This window comes from Maylandia zebra, linkage group LG5 (genome assembly GCF_041146795.1).
Source record: "Maylandia zebra isolate NMK-2024a linkage group LG5, Mzebra_GT3a, whole genome shotgun sequence".
Taxonomy (NCBI): domain Eukaryota; kingdom Metazoa; phylum Chordata; class Actinopteri; order Cichliformes; family Cichlidae; genus Maylandia; species Maylandia zebra.
This window is the reverse complement of record NC_135171.1, coordinates 28,930,736-28,951,862: the sequence shown is the minus strand read 5'-3', so window position 1 is coordinate 28,951,862 and position 21,127 is coordinate 28,930,736. Positions and strand designations below refer to the sequence as shown.

The window sequence follows — 21,127 nt, the reverse complement described above, 5'->3', positions numbered from 1 at the left end:
ATCAATTTTATGACTCATCGATGAATAAAACATTAAAAACCTCTCTAGACTTAGCAGGTGATTATAAGCTAATGCATTCCCTTTTAATTTGTTGCCAGAGTGTGCAGTGGGATGCGTCATAGGCTGAGATTGCCTAGCACCCACCTCTAAATTAGTCTTTAGTAGGAGTCAATGGACATGAGCTGCTGCCTTTCAGCCCAAATTTTAAGACCTCAGTATGCTTCTAACAAAATGTGTTACACATTTAAAAGTATTTAAACCCCTCTCGTATTACACAGAAACCCATTTTAAGCACTTTTATGTTAATTTTAAATCTCATCATGTACTATGTTAAACAATGGTAAATGAACTGGTATTTATATAGCATTTTCTTCTGTTACTGAAGATTTAGCCATTCATACACATTCATGGTTTAATCGCTGTCTTTAGGAGCTTTTTACACATCGTGTCCACACTCACAGATTCACTGGGGCAATCTCTGGTTCAGTATCTTACCCAAGGACATTTCGACTTATGGAATGGAGGAGCTAGGTATCAAACTATTTAAGATTCAGTTTTCACAACTTGCTTATCACCTCAGCCCCAGCTGCCCATTAAAACAATAAAACCCCCAAACACGTCCAAAATGGAGATACGGACTCTATAAAGGTTCTATCCAGTATGCTAGCTGTTCCTACAACTGTACTCGTCAGGACAGAGAACTCCTTTTTTGTGTCTGGAATCTCTCAATTTGGGGGTTACAACCCCTTATGCTGTTATTATTACTGGGACCACTTTCACCCTACACATCTGCTCCAATAGTTTCTTTAGCCCCTGGTACTTCTCAGTTTTCGTCATCATCCTTCCTTATGATATTACCATCATCTGGGACTGCCACAACTGCTGCCTTCTGCTCTTTGTCAACCACCACGATGTCTGGTTGGTTACCCAGCAGCTGCTCGTCTGTCTGGAATTTAAACTCCCCCAGGATCTTAGTCCTGCTGCTCTCAACCACTTTCGAGCTTGTCTCCCATTGGGACTTGGGGTTATTTAATCTTACACTAGGCCCATTATCCCAGTTAGAGTACACTGTGCCTGCTTGCATCTTACATCCTGTTCGTTCTACTGGGTTTTGGACTGCCTCTGGGGCACCTCTGCACAGCCTAAAGGTGTGATAGCCTCCTGCCTGAATGAATCTGTTGTTTAGGACTTGTTCTTGTGCTGCTGTGATCGAGCCATCTATCTTAGAGGTAAAATAAGTCCTTATTTTACTTCTTTTTTTCTTTTTTTTTAATGGAACCTTAACTTTTTTAACATTTTATGTACTAGATTCAAATAATTTGAAATGTATGCATTTATTAGTTTACTATACATTTGTTAAAGGAGGGAAACACCTGGATCATAATACTAATTCTATAATTATCGACATTCTGGAACTGCTGCCCAGTTTTCATTCCTTCACTTTCCAAATTGAATTTGACACAAGATCATTGTCCCCATTGTTTCTTTTTCCCTTCTGTTCCTTCTTCCCTTTATTTACCCTTTTATTTTTTTATGTGGTGGTAATATAAAATCGAAATCATTTCATTTCTCATGATTTCATTACATTTTTGCTGCATTCACTCATTTGTTCCTTCACTGAAAGTGAGGAAATTGGAAACCAAGGCAAAAAATATTTGGGTTTAATTGCAGGACTTTTTAAAACTCTTTAATTCAAACTGACAGAGCAAACGGACAAAGGATTCGGTCTGAATGAAGAGCACTTTCCGGAAACTTTCTTCCCAACATCCTTTCTATTTCTGGATTCGGATTATGTTCACTTTTTATGGTCTTTGATTAAGAAAAGTAGAAGAGAATAATTAAAGTAAGGTCAAACATTCAACATACTATAACTTACAGTATATTTTAAGACAGCTAGAATGTCTTCTAAATTTTGTACTGCATACTGTTAAATAGATGGAAAGCTTTGATGAACTTAGACTGGGGAGTTTATTTCAGTGAGCACTGGTCAGGAAGTGTGAAGGAATTTATTTTGACTTATTTGGTCACATTGCGTGGTCAGACAGATGTCAAACTAATTTTATTAGAAGCATGGAAAGTCACAATATTTGCAAATTTACCAGAGTTGAAAGTATTTCAGCTGAAGCAAAAACTCTTGCACTTGTTCCAGAGCTTTATGAATCTGCTTCATAAATGTACAGAGGCAAGTGGAGCATGGAGACAGACTGCAGGGAGATGGCATCTGTTTGAAGATAATGCGGAAACAGAGGGGAGAGAATAGTTGGCACATCCCTGCAGTTCTTACCCAGAAACACAGCTGATTAAATTTAATATTTTGGCAGTCAGAATTATTGAAGACAAAATAATCTTAAGACTCGCTGTTGTCTGACTAATAACTAGGGGTGCAACGATACACAAAATTCACGGTTCGGTTCGGTTCGATACTTTGGTGTCACGGTTCGATATTTTTTCGATACACAAAATGTTCATGCATTTTTAATTTGTCATTTATTAAAATTATAAATATATATTTTAACTCAAAAGTACAGTTTTTAAATTTAACCCTAACCCTTGTGCGTGTTTTTTATTTTGACAGCGAATGCGCACCTGCGGACCACTTATGTGCAGCCCTGGTTATTTAGCTCATCATATTGCAGCCACAGAAATTCTTTTGTCCATGAAACCATAAAGCTGCACTTTCTTTTTGCCTTATAGTCTGATTTGTCATAACTTCTCCGTTTTGTGGTGAGCTTTTCTTTGGCTGTCACTTCTTCACCCTGACCTGTCTTATTTGGCTCAGCAGAACTGAAATGCTTTTACACGCTCACTCACATAAGCTCAGCGATTCTCTGCGCGATCAACCTCTCACATGTTTAAGCTTGCTGTGTCATGTTTGCATAGTAAGCTAACGATTAATAAGACGATGTCAGAGGAATTGGTGCACAAATTATCATCACTCACAGATCAGTGCTGTCGCTCTCTATACACAGTTCACACGATTGCAAAGTGAAAGCAAAAAAACAAGCGCAAATTCAAACGCGACTTCAATATGTCACATATTGACAGTGGCTCACCGATGCCAATGACATAATTACCCAGCTACATTTCTGAAAGAATGCAAAAGCATTGACATATATTTTTCCTACAATAGCCCGACGGGCAGGGAAGAGATAGATTTTGGTAGCCCGACTGAAAAAATCGCTAGCTCCGGGACGTCGGGCTAGCGATATTGCAAGCCCTGTATCTGATTGAGGAATCACTCATCTTTGGAAAAGAGAGTTTATTACAGAGAAATGTCTCTTTCCAAAATAAAAGCTATACTATCCGCTTCTTCTGGGCTATATTCTCAGCAGCATAAGGAGAATCATGTGCTAACAGCTGTCTAAATGACTCGGCTAAAGGTAGTAGCATGCTTGTTGTTTTGGTCTTTGCACTAGGATGATGTCGGCGTAAATGTGCAGTCATATTCGTTGTGTTCCCACTAGTGCTTTCAGGTTAATCTCGTTGAAATGACCTTAACGCCACAACACGGCAAATCTCCGTTAACGAGCTACCGCCGATCGCTCCGTGCATGGGGCTAGACGGCCAACACGTTAACGAGCTAACTGCGCTAACACACTAGCTCCCACCCATGTAATTGAGCATTGCGTGGCACATCCAACATACTGTTTTACTTTAGTCCATGACTCGCTTACCTTCAGGGTCATACGTCACATGAAAACCAAAATAATTCCAAACGCCAGATCTGAATGAGGGTGGGGGAGGTGCCCTGCCCTCTTCCTTCTGACGATGCTGTCTGTGTTGAGCGCTCAGTGGATCTGCGCTGGACAGTGCAGCCTAGGCGGAGTAGTCGAACGCAGATTCACTGAGCGCTCAACACAGACAGCATCGTCAGAAGGAAAATTGATAAAATAAATTACAAATGTTGTATTGTTCGATACATATGCGTACCGAACCGAAAGCACTGTATCGAACGGTTCAATATCGATACGAATATCGTTGCACCCCTACTAATAACCATTACACAATAACTAATGCAGTAAATAAATAAAGCTGATTGTATAATCACTGAAGTAATACTAAGAATACAAATTAAAAATGTGTAAGCAGTGCGGGTATACGCTGGTATTTTGTGGGAACTGGAAGGCCATGGGAAAACAAACTGGTGGTGTTGGTTTTAACAGGCAATGGTATTTTCCAGACAGGGAGGCTCTGAAGAATGAACCCATCAAGAAGTGTAGTAAGTAATGCTGTTCCATAATGGAAGTGCGTTGCTTACTGGAAACCCCCTCCAAAGAGAGTAAGCATAATTGCCTTTATCCTTTTTTGATGAGAATTCTTGCCATATACAGAGTTCCCCAATCACTCCTAAAATAGACAGTTTCAGCAAATTCAGCGATTCATTCATTAATTTTGCCCATTAAGCACACACATCTTAATAAATGACTATTTATTAAGACTTATTAAGATTGTGGGACATCACTGTGAGATGGAAGTTTGCAGTTAACTACAAAAACTCCACCTCTATCTTTGCACTCTTTCCTACTTTACTGCCTCCTCACTGTATCCATCAAAGCTGCTAATAAAAAACCTGTGGTGGATGGTGGTCCACTCAGCCTCCTCGGGGAAAAGGATAACTCATTCCTTCACAGAGAAAATATATATTTAGAGAGAGGGGGGAACTACTCATAAGTTTTGCTGACCAGCAAATTTCCACCATGGGGATTGGAAGGGCAATCTTTTTAAAACGTTATACTTCTTCAGTTAATTTATTATCTGAGGAATGTAGTATCATCATACCCCTGGGGTATTTGTCTAATTTCATGAAAAACATTTATTCTCCTCACAGCAGGCTCAGAGGCAACTAAACTACCTAAGTGGTTTAAAAAAATCATGCCAGTTTGACGTTTGAATGCAAAAATGTCTTCATATTTAATAAATCAAATTAATCTAAAATAGACATTTACACCAGTTATTACATGTTATATATGTCAGTATTTAATGCACTTATAAGGCCAGTGACAAATTTTGTTATACTGAGTAATCGGCTTCTTAAACAGGAGAATAGATAACTGCTTTCATACCATTAGCACTTGAGAAATGTTAGCTAGGGGTCATATGACCATACATGCATAATTGAAGACTTCTGACATGAAAAAAACTCACATTGTAATGCAAATTGTGTTTGCTGGGTCTTGTAACATACAAAAAAATCATTAGCAAAAGTTAAGACAACAGACAACTTGTAGGTCCATTTTGATTTGTCCTACTTCATTAAAATACATCATTGTTTAAGTGATAAAAAAAACATGAATCTGTGACTCCACAGTAGTAATCTCAATCATTCCAGGCTGTGCTGGCACAGAGCAGGTCATATAGAAGGAATATGCGAACATTAAAGTGAACCAGCTCAATTTTGGGACTGTGAACTCAGTACTGATCTCTGAATTATGAATGACAATGGTGAGCTAGTTGACTTTAATCTTTACGGCATGAGCTTTGAGCAAATTCTTGCAAATTGTGAACTTGCACAACATTGCCAGCCACCCAACTGCTGTTACATACTGAATGTGCTGATGAGAGTTTATGCGCAAAACAAATGATCTCTTTTTCCATTAACAATGATTAAGTGATGCAGATGACGTTTGATGTTGTGAATTATTTAACCAAACACACAAAATAAAAGAGTGCACTTTCGATCAAATTATCTCTACGTGGTGCAGCAGTCAATTTCATCGGAATCAATTATCTCCCCACACAGGAGAATAAATTACGAGTGGTTCCTCTAGCCATTGCTGAATTATGAACCAAGCATGTTAACACATTACTTCTTTAGCTTTTATCATGTTCAAATGGGAAATTCCCCAAGTATATTAGTGTTATATTTGTTTTAAATTGCAACAGAAAAGTTACATTCAGAAAACCTCCAGCTGGGTTCGCACCAGTAATAGTGCCAACAGTCTTTCTTTTCAGGATAAAGTGACACAGTAAAATCTGATATATCGTTGGTGTTATTGCAGTTGGACTAAATGTTTCAGGCAGACATGGATAAATAATACACAGACACTCACATCAGTGTGACTAACCTGATAGACGCACATAAACTCTATTGGTTTCTATAGACTGTGGTTGGTGGCTGGATGAGAGGACGAGGTTTTAGGATGGATGACTGAATGATGGATGGAGGAAATGGGAGCCAAAGCAGTTGGCAGCAGCTGAGCTGCTGGGAATGACAGGGCAATACTTTATGGAACAAGATGCATCTCTAAAGCAGCCAAGCAAAGAAGTGCAGACAGCCACTGAAAAAAATACAAATGATGAAGCTGGCTGATAATTATCATCATTAACAATCACACCTCTCTTAGTTAGTTAGCATGAACTAAAGGTCAAAGAAATATCTAGAAATCCATTTTTCCTCTGTATTGCTTCTCCCCATTTTGCAGGGAGCAGCTGTCAGTCAAACTGTGTGGGTGTGAGGCCTGTTGGTGGCTGGTGTCACTTAGTGCACAGGCTAACAATAGTATAATTCTCTGCACAATATTCTTACCCTCACAAGTAACAAGTACTAACTTAGAAATACTCATTAAAAAAACAAAACATGATGCTGCCTTTCTGAACTATGACAAAAATGACATTTAAAAAGTGGTTTGATAAAACCTTTAGAATGGGCAGCTCGTTAAATCACCAAGTTAGGATTATTTAAATGAGTCTCTCTTCTAGTTTGTTTGTTTTTATTTAATTAGCGGCTACAACTGTACTAATGATGTCTATAATACACCAAACTATCCACATCACATTTGTAATGATGATCACAGACAGAGAAAGACTACCCTACAGAAACTGTTCACTAGAACCAAACACTGGGACAAACCTTACTATAATGAAATGTCCTCAAACCAACAAAATATTCTTTAGATTATTTTATAACATACAGTCCGGAGGTGGAGAAATGAAAGAACTAAATGGAATTGGGGAAATTGAGAGTGGCGATATAATGAGCCAGATCTCCCTTAAATCACCATTAATCAGGTTCATGTGTTCACAGGATAAACTGGTCTGAGGCATTTTCAACCAGACTCCCAGCTAACATGGTTGAGCCCACAGATTAGAGGATCCTGTGAGTGGAATAACATTATTTTACACTGGTAGATAAAAAGACATTTGCAGGATAGGTTAGCATAACAAAAATATAAACACAATTAACATGAATTACGCCATGACTAGTCACTACCAGGACACCCACAATATTAAACAAACAAATAGAAGCTGTTTGGATTTAAAAGCCACCAAATACCCTGACTTGGATTTTACTAATTTGCCTTTGCAGATCCATGTGATGCTGCTGTATGTTAAACTGATTTAGATTGACATTGGCTGGAATTGGCTGATTTAATTTGGGATCCTGCATTTGCCCTGGTTTTGGAAATTCCTGCTACCGGTAGAGTTTCACTGGTAGAATATCCTCACTGTAGGTGGAAACTTTCCATTGGTGGAGCACTATGAGTGGAAGAGCCCCACTGGTGGAAACAACTGGAAAAAGTGTTTTCATGAACTTGTGAAAAGGCTTGTGCACTGGAATATTTATCAGCATCAATAACCATATCTCCTCCAACAGCTCCCATGTCCTCCAGCTTCCCCCAAGGCTTCTCCACTTGATCCTCTTCAGTTCACACTGTACTTGCTCCATGCAAATGAATGTTTGATTGGATGTCCGCCACGACTTAATGTACACAGCACATTAAGTAGCAGCAGAAGCATAGAGCATTCTGCTCTGCTCTCTGCACTCTATAAATTAGAAGAAAATTAACGTTAAAATTGTATGTGTCTGAGTAATAGAGTAAAACATCAACGGAAAGCACAGGTTTTTTCCTTCTAGCATGCTCAAACTGTTTCCTGAGGCTAGATGGTAACTATATTATATTTTGTATAAATCCATGTTCCATTGCTAAATGTAATTTTTATTTTAACACCAGCCGGCAAACTGGAAAAGGAAGACACGGGGAAGCACATTAGATGATCTTGTTTTGGTGAGACCGCATATTTTATTACTTCACATATTTTTGTTGAAATATAACATACTGTATATTTCACTGTCACCGTGTTCATTGTTAGTGCTTTGTTTGGAACAGCAGTGTTTTCAGCAAATTAGTTTGAAACAATAAAAGAGACCATGCTAAACAGATAATGAGTCTGTTAAATGGAAATTAGCAACAGTGATGTTATTAATGCAAATAACCTATAATGCCTGGGGAGTGTAATTAGACTATACACACGTAAATACACACAAAATTCCCCATTTATTCAAGGATTCTGCCTGCGCTGGGAGTCAGGGTGTTGGACAAGGGTCATAATAATTAGCTGCTTATCAGTTTAACTGTATAAGGTCAAAACACAGAAAGAAATGAAGCTGAGCATTTGTGTCCTCCGCTGCAGTTCCACAGCTACTGGGAAATGAGCCTGAACCAATCAGTGTTTCTTCTGACACATGCTTTTTAACAGACTCGTTAACAACACTTCCAAGTCTTTCTTGGCTCGCCCATCTTTCTTTCTCATGCTATTGAAATGCAACTGTGTCTGCGAGATATACTCCTAATGCCAGGTTCCCATTAAGAATCATCAGACTGCAGAAAGCTGCAAACTTGTGCAACCCAGAGTAAAGTAAAGAAGTGTTTGGATTTTTTTGTTTTGTTCATCTGTTTTTGTTCTCAGCTAAAGTATTTCTGTTATCGCCTCCATACGTCTCGATCTCTTTATTTTACCACTATCAATTATTTCTTCCACCTCTCCTTTTTATCTTGCCTCACCCCTCTTATCTTTCAGGTCATGTTTTAGGTTGTTTGGCTAATCTTTGAATGGCTTAGTAACATTTTCATAAAAATTTGATCTCAAATGCATCTATAATTCAACACCAGCCTCACTTTATCAGTCATTAGACGTACATACACAGAAAGTACACAGAGCGTTCTCATACTCAGTATTAGGCTTACTCTTTCCTCCTCCTTTTCTATGCCTTTTATCAAGTTTTTATCTACCTTCCACTACATTCTTTGTTTTTTTTTCTCTTCTTAGTATCTCTTTTGATCTCTCCTACTCTCCTTTGCTCTGCCTTTGTCTCGTCTTTCCTTCCATTTCCCACATCTTCTCTCTCTTTTTTGAATGTAATCATTTTCTTTTTTGTCCCTCCTTTTCTCTTGTCACTCTTCTTTGTTTTCCTTTTCCCATCATCTGCTTCACTGGACAGCTCTAGTTCAAGCTTGTTTTCCATTTCACTTTACAAGTTAAACTACACAGCGTTTGTCCTAGTCATTCCTCTCTACATCCAGCATCACATAAGAGTCAGAGAGTAAATGTTGTATGTGTATATCTTTCCTGATATAGAAAAAAAGCGCAATGTATTTCCATTTTTGTGCTTTTGTGGCAAGTAAATATTTAATGGTTAATTTAAAAAAAAAAGTTATATGGTAGTTTATTAATTAAAAGCTCAATAAGGAAATAAATGTGAGTTCAGGCAAACCTAAATCAGCTGACAATGAGTGTGTGCTACTATAATTATTGTACTTTATGTTCAGTGAAGGAAAACAAAATGAGACAACTCGCATAGTCATCGTGTACTATGTCCCACAGCTAAAATGTTTACAGCAGTAAATGTTATAAATGCCCATATGGAAAAGATATATATAAATCTTATAAAGTTTGTATCTGTCTTGTGTGAAACTTGTATGAAAAGCATTTAAGTGTGAAAACAGATATAAGATCCCTTGAAAAATTATATAATGAAACTTGTATGTTTTGGATACTTACTAAAACAATATATGAAAGTAATGAGAAAGTGGCCACTTTCATGAGTAAATCATGTAAACCTTATATGATTTACTCATGAAAGTGGCCACTTTCATGAGTAAATCATGTAAACCTTATATGATTTACTCATGAAAGTGGCCATTTTCATGAGTAATCACATATAAGTTTTTACTATTTCTTTTTCATATGGGTGATCAAGATGTTATAATGCTAAAGTTTAGATTTTGTTATTGTTGTTGTTAACAGGCTACTTGGCAACCATGCTAACATTTCAGTCTCTGTCTCATCAACCACTCAGTTGATTTAGTCTAAATGCTGTACTTAAGTCTTGCATTGTAAAATAATATGTATTTTTATTCTACTTTGTGTATTATGTGTTATAGTAAATTACCTCATCTACTTACTTAGCTATAGCTTTAGTAGACACGTTTGCTGGTTTAACTCTCCATTATAAAGGAAAACTGTACAATGCAGTGGCTATAGAACTATGAGGCCATTGACATTTACATCACTTTCATATAAATCTTGCTTTTCACTAAGCAGTTCTGTTGGTGGAACAATGGCCTGTTCGCAGTCAATGTGTCATTCAGCCCTTACACTCACATGCAAACTAAAAACTACCAAGACCATTCCCACTGGATGAGGAGAATTCATAGAGTCAGAACATCATAATTTAGGATTTGCACTTATCAGAAGTGTTCAACTTAAAGAAAACTGGTGAAATATGTGACAAATGAGACAGTACAGATGGAGAAGAGTACACAGAGTGAGAAGAGACACTGAAAGGGGATGAGAGATAAAAGAGGAAATAAGCAGATGATGGAGAGGAGGAGAAGGAGGAGGAAGAAAGCTCTCCATCTGTTTCTGCTGAGTCACGAAGGTGGCTGAGTTCTTAAATGTCAGGACTCCTCTTGACTCCTGACCGCGCGCGCGCACACACACACACACACACACACACACACAGTATCTGTACATAGAGCAAAGCTACAGAGCATTAATGGCATTAAAACTGAAAGTTTTGGCGAAGCCAGAGAGTCGAGAGAAAAGGAAGATGATTACAAAGACGGCAAACAGAGGAGAGAAAGCAGTCTCTCAGTTGACTATTCAGTAAACAACCAGCCAGCCAAGAACATCACCAGTCAGTGTACCATACAGGCATATTCATGAGCTCCATTGTCAGAAAATCAAACACAAGAGACACAAACAAACAAAGGAAAAACAACCGCATTATAAAACAGGAATTTGTGAACACGGTCGTTTCGGGCACAACATATTTTTTTTCTGAGTAGCTGACAACAAACTTGCAGCGAAGCGCATCAGAGTTTTCAGAACAGCCCCCTTTCACAGGAGTATTATCATGATTGATAGCTGTGTTAGACATATGAATTAACTGGATTATGTTTCTACAAACTGTTTTTTAAACTATACCAAAAATAAGTGACCTAAAATCTAGGAAATCTAACACAATCTGAGCGTCTGACATGCAAACTGTGCAAGTATAATCCCATTCTTACTGCTTCTTTACTGCTTCGCCACAGTGGATGGCTGCCACTACCACTACACTACAGCAACATTATAATCTCATTTTTAACAATTAACTCAAAAAGCAAAAGTGGAAATTTATATAAATATTTAGACAATCTATTTGCCAAAATAAAGCTTGACAGCTATTAATGAATCAGGTCAAAAGCCCACAGGCTGAATATTCTAGCTCATTTAATGGACATAAAAACATTTCTCAGTAGAATATCACAGAATGCATCGTATTACCCAAGTTTACTTATCACAGTGAGAAAGAAAGGTTTGCGTGCCACACTACCATTATCTGCCCGCTGGCTAAGTGTGCTAGAGTGCATCCGGTCTGCATGCAGGTGTGAGTGTCTCCAGGGGAGAAAAGGATAGACCTGTGTGAGTGGGTGTCTGTTTGCATGTGATGTGTCTAAGTAAGCTTCAGTGGGTCAGTGTATGTGTTTAATGTTGAATGTGTTTCAGCTGTGTGCAATCTATAAAAGAGAGTTAACATCTCCCATAGAACAAAAGGATAAATCATATCACATGCATAGTTAAAATATGTGCCAATGTATTTAATAAAGAAGCCTAATTGAAGTCAAGGTCATGCAACAGAGAAGAACATTAATATGGCTTGTTTGCATGCGTATTTCATCTCGTGCCCCCCCGCTTTCTGCTCACTTTCTGCTCTAGTTATCCAGTAAACATTGAAGCAGTTTTCCCCGAAGCACAAGTCTAGGAAAAGCGCTCTTTTTTTTAAGTGATGTTTTTGGGAAACGAGTTGAAAATCACTGGAAGTTTGTTGTTAGCAGATGATGTCATTTCTAGGGTGTCACATGCTGCCATTCTGTCAGATAGAAAAACTGTACTCTGATATTTTGGTGATATTTATTGCACTAATGTGGCAGATCTTTAACTCTTACCCCATGCATGTGAACGCCTGTAAAACACTCCTTGATATCACCTATAAACACACCCAGGAAGCATAATTGTTCTACATGGAGTGTTACTATTGTGAAAGAACAAAACTGAAGTTTTACTGAACATCACCACATTTTTTTTTAGTTTCTAAATGTAATCAATAAGTGAAGGAGAAAGAGGAAAAAGGTGAAAACTCCAAAATGAGACCTGAACTATGGCCTCCTGGATCACAATCTTGCAACTTACTTCTCTTCCTCCCACTAAACAGATCTTAGTAGAACTACATTTTGGGTGTTTTTGGTTTAGGGAATAGTGCTAGTCATCCGCTAATTACTTGTAAAAGTGTCTATGAGCAAGCTAATGAATCCAAATTGTCCCTAAACCATCCAGCATATCAAGGAGCTCACAAAAAAACATCTATGTTTTCCTCACTTTAAGAACTCATTAACTTGACAAATTACATATTTTCAATCTAACCACATGTTCCACTTTGTCACATATCGTTTCCACTCTCCTGCGCATTATTTGATTTTTCTCTCCTTTGACTTGTTTTTTCCTTAATGCCAGCTTCACTTTTTTTTTTGTATTCATACATCGTCCACCTGCCAATTTTAGCTGCCACTTTAAACTCTGTTTTTAATATTGCACTTCTTGAAACATTTTTTCATCCAAATGGCATCTCTCATTCTGACTCCCAGCCCTTTCATGCATTAATATAAGCTGCTGAGGCTTGAGGGAAGCACTGACAGTCTTTACAATCGCAGACGTTGATGGCTTCAGTCCTTGTATTCTCTCATGTGTCATCAAACAGCTGCAAGCAGCTATAATGGCTCTCGGAAAAACCAGAATCCACTGAATTACTGCAACAACAAAACAAAAAGCTTCATCGTTTTTAAGAGCAAAAAGAGTTTTTGAGAACACATTAAAAAGGTCAATTAAGAAAAATGTGTAGGTGTCAAAAAAATTTTCTGTTTTGTGTACACTCCAATCAACAAAACTGGTGTACTTTTGATTCAGTCTTGCCTTGATTCTAGATTTAAACATATCTGCACCTTGGTGTATGTGCTGCCATCTCTACATGGAAATTACCATCATTACCAAAGAGGACAGGAAGGTAACAAGAAACAAAGGAGAGCAGGTTTTACGTTTCACATTTATGTTATAGGATCCAGTTCTGAGAAAAACATCTGGAGTGACACCTGCACTAGAAAAAAGTAGCCTGCTCGACCAAAAAACTGAACTTACCCCACAGCTTTACTGCCACAGAGAACTAGAGACAAAATGGTGAACATTCACCCTTCTGTACGTCTTTCTTTTATAGTCATTTCAATAATTTAAAGCCACAAAGCAACAACAAATCATTTCCTGAAACAAATATGACTGATTTGACATCATAGCCATTGCTATAATATGTGAACTTTCAGTAAATCCAAATGGAAATCCAAGTGCCATTGAGCAACCAAAAGGCAGCTCCGGGAACCGGAAAATAAATCTAATGCAATCTAAGTGTGAAAACTGTACTTTCTCCAGTAGAGTGACACTTGACACTTGAGACGGGCTCCTTTTGTATCCTTCCACCCATTTTCTTCTGCTTATCCAATCCTAGGCAAAACTTTCTATCCTGTACTATTAATTTGTGCTTAAAAAATGCATGTGTAGGCTTGAGAACTGTCTTTTTCTCATTTCAGTTGTCCCCTTAAGGCAGATCATCTTCTTCCATCTCATCTTATCCCTAGCATCCTCTTCTCTTACACCAAGTGTCTGCCTGTCCTCCTTCCCTATATCAATTAACCTCCTCTGCAGTCTTCTCTTTTCCTCTTACTTGGGAACTGCACATCCAGCATCCTAGTTATGGACCAAAGGATACTGTGACATGAATGAGGACCTGCACACACAGCTTGTGTCACGGGGTGGAAAGGGACAAGTCATCTAAGTTTTTCTACTATGCATGTTTTGCTGCGTTTTACCTTTTTAATATTTTAATATTGTACACTGGTTTATTTTTATGAGTTTTACTGCATGTTTTAATGGTATTTATTTGATGACTTGTCCTGTAAAGACTCCGCCCCTACCTGATAATAAACTGTTCACACCTGCGAGAGATCCCAGAGAGGCCAATAAGAGGGCCTGGCAGACCAAAGGAAGGGGTTCGACCGAGAGGCTAGAATGACGGCCAGGAGTAAGTGGTGCCAGAGGCGGCGGCGCCTGCAAGCCGAAGGGGCTGGTGGAGCTGGGCGTTAAGGGAGAACGGACAGTACCAGCGCACAGGCACCAGTGCAGAGAGTGACAGTACCAGCGGGGAGAGCGGAGACAGCACCAGCGGAAGGCACGGGACGGCTGTGTGGCTTTGCAGTTTTTAAGAAGCGGCGGGCGGAGTTGAGAGCTCTGCCCACCCGGGGTAAGTCTTTGACTTATCCCCTTTTATTGAATAAAAACTGCCGGAAGAATAGTGACTGCCGCTCCTCCCTTTCTCTAGCATATCAAGACGCGAATGCGGAAAGGAAGGAGAGGACTCCGCTGGGTTTCCCTTTTACTTCGCTGGATTTCTTAACTCCCTGGGACTTTTATGCTGTGGTGGATTCCACTGGACTTTTAATGTTGTGTTTTATTGATTTTTATTGTGTTATCCCTTGGCCAAGGTTGTTTTAATTTATCTTACATTTTTAACTATTTAAATATAATAAATTATATTTTTAATCTTACAGTTTAAATTGTGTGTTTCCCTTGGCGGCTCCACTGCTCTGCCCGTTTTTAGGAAGGTCTCCTTCCTTTTAAAAACACAAAACATCTTGGAAATAAATCAGCCTTTCCGCTCCGTTACACTTGCAAGTTACTACACGTTTTATTGTTTAGGGTTTTTTCATCAATCGGGTGCAGCTTTCCAGCTGCCACCCACACACAAAACACCCCACCTCAGGTCCCATCACATCCTTTATAAGGGAGACACGATCAGCCTCCCCTGACACCACACCCTGAACCCACTCCTCCACCCCTCCTGAGCCACAAACCACACCTTGCCACAGATATTTAACAGTACTGTATGAATGTCTGTGCAAACATCTTGAGCCACCCCTCATTTCTTTATATTTTGCTTGTAAAGAGCCAGAATTTCTTGTATTTCGAAAGTATTTCTTTTCACATTGAATGCTTTTTCATTCATTTTGAATCCAGCCATTGAAGTTGCTGCTATCCTTCTGTAACAAATCACACATGAGAGTTGTCTCCACCCACTCCACCCTCCCTGCACTCTCTTCTTCACCTAACTCATTCAGTGTATGTTTCTTCTGATAGTTGACCCCAGCTATTTAAACTCAACCACCCTCACCTCTACTGCTACCCTCTCTCTCATTTCCACACAAGTATTCAGCCTTGCTGTTACTGAACTACATTTCTCTCCTGAGCATGCCTCCAGCTCTCCAGGAACCTGCTCCCTACTCTCACTACATACAATTGCCATCATCATAGTCCACAGAGACTCCTGCCTGACCTCATCTATCAACCTGTTCAACACCACAGCAAACGGCAAGGTGTTCAGAGCTGATCCCTGACCCAGTGCCGTCCCCACAGTATTCCACTATATTAACTGGCATAACATGCAAACTTTGTTATTTATCCACAGTCAATGTGAACAAAACCAGCATTAACATACTCTATTGCCTTACTGAAATGATATACCTCTAGTGTGACAATGCTAGCTTGACCTATAGTAATTAAACAGAGGAATAAATAAAAAAAAATAAAAAAAGTCAAATTGTAATTAAGACTAATAGATTTTTTTCCACTGGTGCTGATAAGTTGAGCAAAAATATCAATGTAGAACATGGTTTATGTACATCTGGGCGATCGTGGCTCAAGAGTTGGGTGTTCGTCTTGTAATCGGAAGGTTGCCGGTTCGAGCCCCGGCTCGGACAGTCTTGGTCGTTGTGTCCTTGGGCAAGACACTTCACCTACCACCTACTGGTGTTGGCCAGAGGGGCCGATGGCACGATATGGCAGCCTCGCCTCTGTCAGTCTGCCCCAGAGCAGCTGTGGCTACAACTGTAGCTTCCCTCCACCAGTGTGTGAATGTGAGAGTGAATGAATAGTGGTATTGTAAAGCGCTTTGAGGGGTCCCGAAAAGCGCTATATAAATGCAATCCATTATTATTATTACATGTAACATTTCTAATACACAGTTTTAAATGAAATGTTTTTAAATAAACCTCGGTTACTATTGATTACCAGAAATACAAATAAAATTCATTTGGCTAATTCATGATCTTTTGATATGACTTGGATCCTTGCCACAACATTTCTAAAAAAAAAAAAGAAGCTATAAATATGGAACAATATTTAACAAAAAAATGTGACATAAAAATGATTTCTCTCTAACTTGGTGTATACATGCTTAACAATACTGGATCATTCCACTGTGTAAATATATATATATACATAGCTAAACCCCAGAAAGGAAAAAATCACTAATTATGCTACCATCCACAAACACTAATGAGTTTCTACATATGGAGCCAAAATGCAGTAACATCTATTTATCATCAGCTCAGAGGTACTGAATAATTAACAAAACCATTCTAATAATTCAGAATCATTATTTATTCATCCATGTTTTCATTTTTCTCTTTTTCTATCAATACAGCTGTCTGAATGCTGAACAAGAACACTGTGTAAAAGAGAAAGAGCATCTAATTTTCACAGTGCTGTAGCTCTCACTGTGACAGGTTTTATTATGTCACTAAGCTGTGAGTCTGCGTTCACTGAGCTAATTTCAAGAGCAATATTGTCGCTGTCAGAACCTTTCATCTCACCTGTTTTGGGTTTTTTTTGCTTTTAACTGATCTGAAGGTTTGCATGCAACTCTGTGGGGTGAGATTTTTTTTTAAATGCTAAAGGCTATTCACGGACTAAAAAACCTTTCAGCAAATAAGTGCAGAGGTCTGCACAGAGATGTCTGAGGAAACAGAGAGAACTGAACAGTTTAAAAAAGAAAAACAGTTCTACATCAAATCAAATCAAATCAAATCAAATCACTTTTATTGTCACATCACATGTGCAGGTACATTGGTACAGCACATGTGAGTGAAATTCTTGTGTGCGAGCTTCACAAGCAACAGAGTTGTGCAAAATACAATAATGTAAACAAGCAAAATACAAGAATGGCTACATCTGAAACTAATAAATATATGTACAATATATAATAGTATATGCATTTCTGGATGTGTATACTAAATATTTTTCTACGTGTGTGTGTGTGTGTGTGTGTACACATATTTTACAAATTAAATAGAGTAAACAATAAATACATACACTGTACATTTGTACAGTGCAGTGACATGGGCACCACCGGCCTATCAAATACGTGCAAGCTTTTTATAAAATATACCTCATATCATTATAAACTATTAAACACTGTTTGGGTATTAGAGAACCCTTAAAACCTGCGAATTTGAATTGCAATTCATCCGCTCTCTTGCGCTTCAGTCATGCACCCATCAATAAAGCATTTTTAAATACAATGCCTTTCTTAATCTGAATGCACAGTAAGGCTCAAAAATGCCTTCAAAGCCTTGCAATTAACACCTAACGTGCTTTGTTATTCAGCAGGATATGTTCCTTAGTTCCATTTTGCATATAAAAGCTTTTCACCTGAAAACACCACCTGCCAGGACTCATGCCTAAGCACTAAACACTGACAAGTGAACCAGGACTAAACAAAGATATAATTTTGTGACCACTTATACTGCTATTAGATATGTGTGCTGGGGTTAAGGTAGCACTATTCTACCCATATATCATACATAGTATGACACATAAACAAAATCGAAACAGCCACTGCTGCTGGTGAGTGAGACACACCGGGGAGTTTATTTCCTCGCTTCTAGGATGAACAGAAAATGATGTCGTCTATGGCAGTGAGAGGGTACCGAGTCCTGGTTAACCTCACTCACATACTAGAATGATGTAGTATGTGATAGTTATCATAATCATCCGAGCAGGCGAAACAACATTAAGTCACAGCATTTGCCTCACTGACTTTGAAAAGTAAATGAACTTTTTTAAACTTATTAATAATTTGAAACGTTTTATATGTGCAAGAAAGCTGACACGCATTGGCTCTAATAATTACATCCTGACGAACAAGATGTCAAGCCTTACCCATACTTTCCCCCCGCAGGGAATTAATTCTATAAAACAGGTGAGCAGTAGCTCTCTACCAGGAAACGAGTCTCTCTCCTCCAGACAATACAGAGTTTTGTGTTTGTGTCAAACTGCAAACTGATTGATTTCTCTGCAAAGAGGCAAACCTCAGAAATGTATAAAGAGAGAGAATTTTGTCTGGTTTCAACAATATTCTCAGCATAGTCCATCAGTCATCACTACAAGCACAGTTCTCATACCTGTGCATTGATATAAGCATACCCATATGGAAAAGAAATAGTAAAAACATATATGATTTACTCATGAAAGTGGCCACTTTCTCATTACTTTCATATATTTTTTAGTAAGTATAGAAAACATACAAGTTTCATTATATAATTTTTCAAGGGATCTTATATGTGTTTTCACTCTTGTATGCTTTTCATACAAGTTTCATACAAGACATAAAAACTTTATAAGATTTATATATATCTTTTCCATATGGGTATTTTCCATGCTAAGCGCTTTGCCTAACATTCACGAACACATTTTGAAGGATGCATCAGGAGCCACTTGGGATTCAGTAACTTGCCCCAGGATACTTTGACATACAAACTAGAGGACCCGCTCTACCTCCTGAGCCACAACCACTCTTAAGCAAACAGTTCTTGAAAGCACCTGCAAGACTTAAATACACAAATGTATTAATCAGTGGAGCTTTTAGAGTATCAGATACGTGAGAGTAAATGTTAAATATTGTGGCTACCAAATTATTAAATTGTTTTTGAGAATCTGTCAGTAATTGAAACGTAATGATTATAATTCCAAATATATCCAATTTCTCATCAAGAACAGACAGACTGAGAAACACAAACTAACCCAGAATCATAAATTTATTACAAGTGCTCTCTGGCAATATGACGAAACACATTTGCAGAATCAAGCACAGCTGCAGCAGCCTGAATCTTCACTGATCTGATAAGTAACTGAACTGTCAAGAGCATAGACAAATAAAAAAATGCTGCCTATAATAATGGGAAATAGAAAAAAATCTTAATCACTTACGAAGCGCTTGATACAAAGTTTTCTGTGTATGCTGAGGAGATGGATGTCTCACCAAACTGTTTATATAAATTTACACCTTCGCTTACTTCTTATATTAGCAAATGTTTATGTTTTTCTTTGTTTTAAACTCTCACTGACTTAATTTTGGCTCAGAAAAAGAAGTTTGATTTTAAAATCCAGTACACACAACGGCAGGTTGGTGTATTCAGGTTAGACAGCTTCCAAAAGTCTACACTGGTTGTTGTAAGTTTGAAATATATTACCAATATTAAACTAAACTAGATACAAGATTTGCTACCAAATTAATAGATCTGAGAATGAAGTGTGCATGTCAAAACAGCTCTTAAAGGAGCCAAGTGACGGTTTACAAGAGCAAAAAAAGCTCTCAGCATGCACTGAAGCTCATATCTGCAAAAACAGGAACAAACAGCCAGTCTGCTGATATTACACACCAGAAACGCTGAACAGGACATGACAGAGTAACAAACCCAGCCTGTCAGCTCCAGGTCTGCTTCACGAAGACCGACAGTAAAACAGACTTTAGTGTCTGTTTGTGTCTCTGTCTGTGTGCAGCTGCAAACACGTATTCACAGAACTGAGATCACTCTTCGGGCAAAAGCAGTCCCGTCAGAGACACGAGCAGTTCGGTGGAATTTGATCGGTCCATGAAACACCTGCCCATCATCAGCAGCACCAGCATCCCCACATCTGCCATGCTGCACCCGCAGCATTCAAATATAAGATACATAAAAATCCATTTTGGACTTTACAAGAATTAAAAAAAAGATGTTGTGTGATTACGATGGGGTGGGCAAACTGAAGAGCCAAACTCATGAAAATCCAAATAAATTCTGTAAGAGATTAAAAAAACAGCAGATTTCTTTTTTTTTTTAAAGTGAACAAAACGTAACGAAAAAAAAAGAAACTGAAAATAAAGACAAGAAAGGGTATAAAACTGGTTTTCCCTCCAACAACAACACAAAGCAGAGAGTAAAGAGCTCCGGCAAAGACTTGCAGGATAACAGAGAAATCCAACAGCTAAAAAACAAGGGGATGAGGGGGACAAAAAAGAAGACAAAAAAAAGAAAAAGAAGGGATATCAAACCTGAAAGAAAGAAAAAATGAAGACAAGAGGAGGGGAAGAACTGACCTTCCAACGTAGGAGGTAAAAACGCTGAAAGAGGCTGACGGTGAGAAGGTGAGAAGAGCTGACAGCGTTCGGGGACGACGTCCGGAGTGCGCTCGGTAAACGGGCTGAAGCTCTGAGTGGCAGAGCAGCCGCTGGAGCTGCGACAAACAGCAGCAGCGTGTCGACTGGAGCAAACCACTGATCACGGGCAGGGAGGGGGAGCTGCTGCTGCTGCTGCTGCTGGGAGCTCTGTGGGTAATTTGGCACTTGGATTAAAAAGCGCACGACAAACTCACTTAGAAGGAAAAACGAAAGAAAATTTACTGCATGTGTCTAATTTTCCATAGCTGCTGGTAGCTAATTGCCCAGATTTTCCTGTAATCATAAAGCATTGTTCATTGTTCATTCACAGAACACAGGCTTAAAAAATGTGGACCCATTGTTAAAAAAAATACAACATCATACATTTACATAGGGAAAAAATATCATGTAATTGTTGATCTATTACTTAATTATTTTGCTGTATTATGAATGGCCATGGGGGTGGTCTTCATCTGCATAAAGATGTAGAGTTTATGAACACAGTCA

At 38.5% G+C, this 21,127-nt stretch overlaps 1 protein-coding gene across 1 annotated transcript in view; it reads right to left on the bottom strand.

Moving 5' to 3' along the window:
* Positions 1–20,702, bottom strand: part of raly (RALY heterogeneous nuclear ribonucleoprotein) — a 130,815-nt gene extending 110,113 nt beyond the window's left edge. The window contains exon 1 of the mRNA XM_014413033.3: positions 20,561–20,702. The gene's annotated coding sequence lies outside the window, so the exon portion shown is untranslated. The remainder of the gene's footprint in view (positions 1–20,560) is intronic.
* Between the last annotated feature and the right edge of the window lie 425 nt (positions 20,703–21,127).